This window comes from Nannospalax galili, unplaced genomic scaffold, assembly GCF_000622305.1.
Source record: "Nannospalax galili isolate Female #2095 unplaced genomic scaffold, S.galili_v1.0 scaffold335, whole genome shotgun sequence".
NCBI classification, from domain to species: Eukaryota; Metazoa; Chordata; class Mammalia; order Rodentia; family Spalacidae; genus Nannospalax; species Nannospalax galili.
Window position 1 is genome coordinate 4,069,453 of NW_008337842.1, and position 8,382 is coordinate 4,077,834.

Sequence of the window (8,382 nt, forward strand, 5' to 3'; positions counted from 1 at the left end):
AGGACATGGAACTCAAAAGAACAATTATAAACATGATAAAAGAATTCAGTGAATTTAAAGAACACACAAAGAAATCAAAGAACTCAAGGAAGATAGGGGTAAACTTCTAAATTAATTCAGAAAAGAGCTAGAAATATTGAAGACTACACAGGGTGAAATGAATAAGGAAGTGAAACACTCAGTAAGCCAATTAGAAACAACAGGATAAAGCCTCACCAACAGGATGAATGAAATGGAAAACGGAATATCAAGACTGGAAGATAAAGTGGAGGAACTAGACCACTCAAGCAAAGAGTATGAAAAATTTAAGAAAGCATAAGAAGGGAATATGAAGGAATTGTGTGACATGGTAAAAAGACAAAACTTACAAATCATAGGCATACAGGAAGGAGAAGAATTCCAAGATAATGGCATGGACCAGATATTCAACAGAATCATAGAAGAAAATTTCCCAAAATTAAAGACATGCCCATACAAATATAAGAAGGATAGAGAACACCAAACAGACAGGACAAGAAAAGAAGCTCTCCACGACACATCATAGAAAAACACTAAGTGTACATAAGAAAGAGACAATAGTGAAAGCTGCAAAAGAGAAACAAGTCATATATAAAGGAAAACCCATTAGGATTACAGCTGGCTTTTCAGTGCAAACTGTGAGAGCCAGAAAAGCCTAGACCAAAGTATTCCCAGTTTTAAACAACCACAGATGCCAACCCAGATTACTATACCAGCCAAAATGTCTATTATAGTCGAAGGGGAAAGAAAAATCTTCTGTGATATAAATAGGCTGAAGGAATTCTCAAGGATTTGTAGAAACAAATTCAATGAAGGTATAAATGTGGAAAAGTACAGCTATATCAAGAGTGTAAACAGAAATAAAATTGACAGGATTCAGTACATATCTTTCATTAATAACTTTAAATATCAATGGACTGAACTTCCCAGTCAAAAGACACAGGCTAGGTGAATGAATTAAGAAAAAAAAAAGCCATCTTTTGGTTGTGTTCAAGAAACTCATCTCACTTTCAAGGACAGGCACTCTCTTAAGGTGAAAGGATGGAAACAATATACCAAGCAAATGGTACTAAGAAAAAAGCAGGTGCTGCAATTCTAATATCTGACAAAATAGACTTTAAACAAAAACTAATCAGAAGAGATAAAGAGGGACACTTTGTTCTGATCAAAGGAACAATAAAGCAAGAAGATATTATAATCCTGAGCATATTCACCAAAGTCTGGTGCACCCAACTTCATAAAAACAATACTACAGGACTTTAAGACCCAAATTAATCCCAACTCATTAATAGTAAGGGACTTCAATACCCCACTGTCTCCATTAGATAGGTCAACAGGGCAGAGAGTAAACAGAGCATCATCTGAATTAAAGAATACCATATATCAAGGGGACCTAACAGACGGCTACCAAGTATTCCACCCAAGCACCAAAGATATACATTCTACTCTGCACCCCATGAAACCTTCCCGAAAATTGAAAATATACTGGGGCACAAAACAAACCTCAACAACTACAAAAAGATGGAAATAATTCCATTCATTCTATCAGACCACAATGCAAGAAAGCTTACAGTCAACACGGGAAGAAGCCTTAACACCCCATGAACACATGGAGATTAAACAACACAGTCCTGAATGATGAATGGTTCAAAAGAGAAATTAAGAAAGAAATAAAACTATTCCTGGAACTAAATGAAAAGAAAAATACAGCACAATAAAACATCTGGGACATGCTGAAAGCTGTCCTAAAAGGGAAGTTTATAGTTTGAGGTGCCTACATCAAAAAACCAGAAAGATCACAAATAAATGATTTAACATTGCAACTCAAGACACTTGAAAAGCAACAAAAAGTGAAACCCAAACCCAGCAGATAAGAAGAAATAACAAAAATCAGGGCAGAAATTAATGAAATCAAAACAAAGAAAACAATAAAAAGAATCAACATATTGAAGAGCTGGTTCTTTGAAAAGATAAACAAGATTGACAGATTCCTAGGCCAGTTAAACAAAAGAAAGAAAGACGATCTCCAAATCAACAAAATCAGAGATGAAAAGGGAAACATCACAACAGACACCAGAAAGATACAGAGCATTATAAGGGAATACTTTAAAAACCTATATGCTTCTAAATATGAAAACCTAAAAGAAATGGACGGATATCTAAAGGCATGGGAAATACCAAAACTAAACCAAGAAGAGTTTAACAGCTTAAACAGACCCATGACACAAAAAGAAATTGAAACAGTGTAATAGTCAGGGTTCTCTGAAGAAAAAGAACCAGTAGAATGAATATATATGTATAGAGATTTATCAGCTTAGCTCACATGATAGAGTCCGAGTAGTCCAACAATGGCTGCATCACACTGGAGAGGCTGAGAATCCATAGTCGCTCAGTCCACAAGCCTGGATGTCTCAGAAGTCCCAATCTGACACTGAAGGTCTGACAAATTGCAAAAGATCATCTAGTCTTCAGTCTACAGCAGCAAGACAAACTCACCAGGGAGAGAGAAGGTAAGCAGTAAGGAGCCTGGCATTCTCCTCTGCTTTGGCCTTTTATACTGGCTGCCATCAGAAGGTAACACCCAAATTAAGAGTATGTCTTCCAGGTTCAGATGATCCAGTCAAGAAGATCCCTTTTCATTTCAGTTAATCCAAGATCCAGTCAAGTTGACACCTAGGATCAGCCATCACAAGTCCACCCCTTGTCAACTTGACACCCAGTAGCATCTCTCTATGTCATGCTTAATTTTCAAATGAAAACAATGTTGAGGTCATAATTTCACCTAACATGATATAACTATTCAATCATACAATGACCAATGCATTATAACACCAAAAGTCACCCTAAGGAATCTCCTGCCTTCCAGATATAATCTTCATTACCTCCATTGTGGAGAACCAGTCCAATGTCCCCCTGGTAGTCTGGGTCATTCACTCCTCCTCCTACTGTTATTCTTTTCTTAGCCTGCTGACTTAAGGGCATCAGAAGCCAAAAGTGTCCAGGGGGAAGTCTTAGCTTCCAGTTCAATGGAATGTTTGTCTCTCCTGGCAGAAGGACTCCCTCCTTTGAAACCAAAACATCCAAGACAGTAGAGTGCAAAGTTGAGGGTACAAGAAGCAAAAAATTTCCTAGTGGGTCACCAGGGGTGATAGTGAGTGGAATCATTCCCACTTGCACCCCTTGATTCCTGGACCCGTGAATCCTGGCTATGGGAGAAACAGTACCATATAGTGGACGCTGATTGAAAGCATACACTGCCTTATGGAGAACTCTGCCTCAGCCCTTCAGGCTATTGCCACCTAATTGGTGCTGTAACTGTGTCTTTAAGAGACCATTCCATCATTCCATCAAGCCAGCTGCTTCAGGATGGTAGGGAACATGGTAAGACCAGTGGATTCCATGACCATGGGTGCACTGTCACACTTCTTTGGCTGTGAAGTGAGTTCCCAGGTCAGAAGCAATGCTGTGTGATATACCATAATGGTGGATACGGCCTTCTGTAAGTCCCTGGATAGTAGTTTTGCCAGAAGCATTATGTGCAGGAAAGACAAATCCATAATCAGAATAAGTATCTATTCCTGTAAGGACAAAACGCTGTCCCCTCCAAGATGGAACTGGTCCAATGTACTCAACCTGCCACCAGGTTGCAGGCTGGTCACCACGGGGACCAGTGCCAGATCGAGGGCTCAGTGTTGGTCTCTGCTGTTGGCAGATCTGGCACTCAGCAGCAGCTCTAGCCAGGTCAGCTTTCATGAGTGGGAGTCCATGCTGTCGAGCCCATGCATAATCTCCATCTTGCCACCATGGCCACTTTGTTCATGGGCCCATTGAGCAATGACAGGGACAGCTGAAGAAAGAGGCTGAAATTCCACAGAACAGGCCATCCAATCTACTTGATTATTAAACTCATCTTCTGCTGAAGCCACTTTTTGATGGGCATTTACATGAGACACAAGTATGTTCACATCCTTTGCCCATTTGGAGAGATCTATCCATATACTTCTTCCACAAATGTCTTTCTCACCAATTTTCCAATCATGCTCCTCCAAAGTCCCTGATCATCAAGCCAAACCATTGGTTACAGCCCAAGAATCAGCATATAATCGCAGTTCTGGCTATTTCTCCTTCCAAGCAAAATGCATGACCATGTGCACTGCCCGAAGTTCTGCCCACTGTGAAGACTTTCCTTCCCCAGTGTCCTTCAGGGTTGTTCCAGAAATTGGCTGCAATGCTACAGCTGTCCACTTCTGAGTGGTGCCTGCATAGCATGCAGAGCCATCTGTAAACCAAGCCCTAGTCATCTCTTCCTCAGTCAACCACTCATAGGGCACAACCCATGAAGCCATAGGTGCATGCTTGAGAACAGGAGGCATCATAACAGGAGTAGGAACCATAGGCATTTGAGCAACTTCTTCATGTAACTTGCTTGTGCCCTCCAGGCCTGCTCGAGCCTGATCACATATATACCACTTCCATTTGATAATGGATTATTGCTGTGCATGGCCTACTTTATGGTTTGGGGGGTCAGATAACACCCAGCTCATGATGCGCAGCTCCGGTCTCATGGTGACTTGGTGGCCCATTGTCAAATGTTCAGTTTCCACTAAGGCCCAACAGCAGGCTAAGAGCTGTCGTTCAAAGGGAGGCTAGTTGTGTGCAGATGAAGGCAATGCCTTAATCCAAAATCCCAATGGCCTCCGCTGTGATTCCCCCATTGGGGCCTGCCAGAGACTCCAAACAGCATCTCTATCTGCCACTGATACCTCAAGCACCATTGGGTCTGCAAGATCATATGGTCCAAAGGGCAGAGCAGCTTGTACAGCAGCCTGAACCTGTTGAAGGGCCCTTTCCTGTTCCAGGCCCCACTCAAACAGAGCAGCTTGTACAGCAGCCTGGACCTGTTGAAGGGCCCTTTCCTCTTCCAGGCCCCACTCAAAGGTAGCTGCCTTCCGAGTCACTTGATATATGGGTCGTAGTAACACACCCAGATGAGGAATATGCTGCCTCCAGAATCCAAACAGGCCCACCAAGCGTTGTGCTTCTTTCTTGGTGGAGGGAGGGGCCAAGTGCAACAACTTATTCTTCACCTTAGAAGGAATGTCTCTGCATGCTCTACACCACTGAACTCCTAGAAATTTCACTGAGGTAGAAGGCCCTTGAATTTTGGTTGGATTTATTTCCCATCCTCTCATGCACATTTGCTTAACTAACAAGTCCAGACTGTCTGCTGTCTCCTGCTCACTGGATCCAAACAGTATAACATCATCAATATAGTGGACCATGTGTGATATTTTGCGGAAGAGTCAGGCAATCAAGATCCCTTTGAACCAAGTTATGGCACAATGCTAGAGAGTTAATATATCCTTGAGGCAGGACAGAAAAGGTATATTTTTGGCCTTGCCAGCTGAAAGCAAATTGCTTCTGGTGTTCCTTATGAACTGGTATGAAGAAGAAAGCATTTGCCAAATCAATACCTGCATACCAGGTACCAGGAGACGTAGTAATCTCCTCAAGTAAGGAAACCACATTTGGTACAGCAGCTGCAATTGGAGTCACTACTTGATTAGGTTTTCGATAGTCAACTGTCATTCTCCATGACCCATCTGTCTTCTCCACAGGTCAAATAGGAGAGTTAAAGGGAGATGTGGTGGGAATCACCACCCCTGCATCTTTCAAATCCTTGATGGTGGCACTAATTTCTGCAATCCCTCCAGGAATACGATACTGCTTTGGTTCACTATTTTCCCTGGCAGAGGCAATTACAGTGGTTTCCATTTGGCCCTTCCAACCAAAATAGCCCACACTCCACAGGTCAGGGAACCAATGTTGGGATTCTGCCAATTCCTAAGTATATCTATCCCAATTATACATTCTGGTACTGGGGAAATAACCACAGGATGAGTTCAGGAACTCACTGGACCCACTGTCAGTTGGACTTCAGCCAAAACTCCATTTATCACCTGACATCCATAAGCCCCTACTTTAACTGGAGGGCCACAATGCTTTTTAGGATCTCCTGGAATCAGTTTCAACTCAGAACCAGTATCGAATAGGCTGTGGAAAGTCTCATTATTTCCTTTCCCCCAATGTACAGTTACGCTAGTAAAAGGTCACAGGTCCCTCTGGGGAAGGATGGGTGAAAGGAGAACAGCACAACTCTTTGGTACTATGACAAAGTCCTTCCTCAAGGGTGCCCAGCCATCCCTTCATTCAAGGGGTTCTGGGTCTCTAAACTGTCTCAAGCCTGGAAATTGGTTGACTGAGCAAAAGTCTCTATTGCTACAATCCAATAGTGACTTCCTGTCATTTGTCCTAGAGCTTTTCTGCTTATATAGATCAAATAAAAACTTAGTAGGCTTCTTACGTATGTGGTCCCTGGAAACACCATGATTGATTAGCCAGTACCACAGGTCCACTCAAGTCATGCCATTGTAGGTAATGTTTTACCTTTGCTGCCCATTACAATAAGTACGCTCACCTTGACTTTGGTAATTCAATACTGCCACATGACCCCCTACTCCGTGGTCCTGTTACACCTATTATATTTACATTTAATTTATGCAATTGAGCAGCAGCATCTCCAACTGTAAGATTTGGCATAAGGAAAAGAGCAAAAACAAAGCTCTTCAAACGTTCTGGTGTCTCTCTCAATACTTTCTTATAAAATCAGTAAAAGGCATGTGTTCTGGGCCCTTCCATTGTGGAGGATTTGGTGTTGCACTGTGAATCCATTCAAGCATACCAATTTGCCTGAGCCTTACAATCCCTTCATCAACACTAAGCCAAGGGATATCAGGTATCGCCAGCTCTCTGTCAGCAGGCGATCTTTTGATAAATACCTCAGCCAACCAATCAAATAAGCTTTTAACACCTTTTTTTAACTTCAGGAGCTTCCATATTAAACCTAGAATCTCAGGGGGCCCATGTCAATAAACTCAGCCTGATCCAATTTTATGTTCCTTCCACCATTATCCCATACCCTTAAAATCCATTCCCAGACTTATTCATTAGACTTCTGCTTGAAAGAATTACCAAAGTCACTAAGTTCTTTAGTGGTGTAGCGCACCTCCTCATGGACCACACTTTCTATCTCTCCTCTAGGGGCCTGCTTAGCTTTGAGTCTGCTTATAGGTCTAGAGGCAACAATAACTGGGCCCTGAGGGACATCAGCTTCCTCTTGCTGAATGGGATTAGCTTCCTCAATGGGATTAGTTGCCTCAGGCAAGGGTGGGGAGGGTGGATCTGCTGAGGGTGTGGAGATTAGTTCATCAGGTGAATCAAAATTCCTCAGAGTCTGAGGATTCGAAATCCTCAGCCTCCTCAGGGTTCTCCCACACATCTCCATCCCACGTGTCAGGATTCCAATCTTTTCCTACCAATGCCCTCACCTTTCTTGCTGACACCCTTCAAGGCAGGGAATTAAATTTACGTTGTAGGTCAGCCAAATGTATAATAAGGGCTCCAGCTTGATTTTCTGCAGCTTTAGCTCTCTGGCTGCTGGAGAGAGGATTCTCTTCCAGGACACACTTGGAAACATTTGAACTGTTGATTCGAATCTGGAACTTGTCAATTTTATCATTAAGCTGATTGTTTATCTTCATCACTTTATGCAGAGATGCTAGAAGTAACCAGCCAGAATAATTATTTTTCTTATTTTTCCACAAATTGTCAAATGTTTTATGTATAGAATCACTAAATTTCTTGCTCTTCATAAGAGGTGAGTTAGGAGATTCAAATGGGTCTATCTCCATAATTGTTTCAAATAGTCTACACCATGGATTTTCAGTGTTCTCCATAATATCTGAAGACTCTGAGTTGGACAGCCTGCTCCAAATACCAACAAACACATTAAAGAAATGTATCCATTCAATTCTGTTTCTCTAGAACCACTCCTGATACCACAATCTGTAATAGTGAGGGTTCTCCAAAGAAACAGAACCAATAGAATGAATATATATGTATAGAGATTTATCAGTTTAGCTCACAGGATAGAGTCTGAGTAGTCCAACAATGGCTGCACCACACTGGAGAGGCTGAGAATCTGTAGTTGCTCAGTCCACAAGGCTGGATGTCTCAGTAGTCCCAGTCTGGTGCTGAAAGTCTGACGAATTCCAAAGATCAGCTAGTCTTCAATCTACAGCAGCAAGACAAACTCACCAGCAAGAGAGAAGGCAAACAGCAAGAAGCCCAGCGTTCTCTGCCTTGGCCTTTTATACCAGCTGCCATCAGGAGGTAACACCCAAATTTAGGGTATGTCTTCCCATTTCAGAAGATTCAATCAAGAAGATCTCTTTCATTTCAGTTAATCCCAGATCCAGTCAAGTTGACACCCAGGATTAGCCATCACAAACAGTATTACAAAAC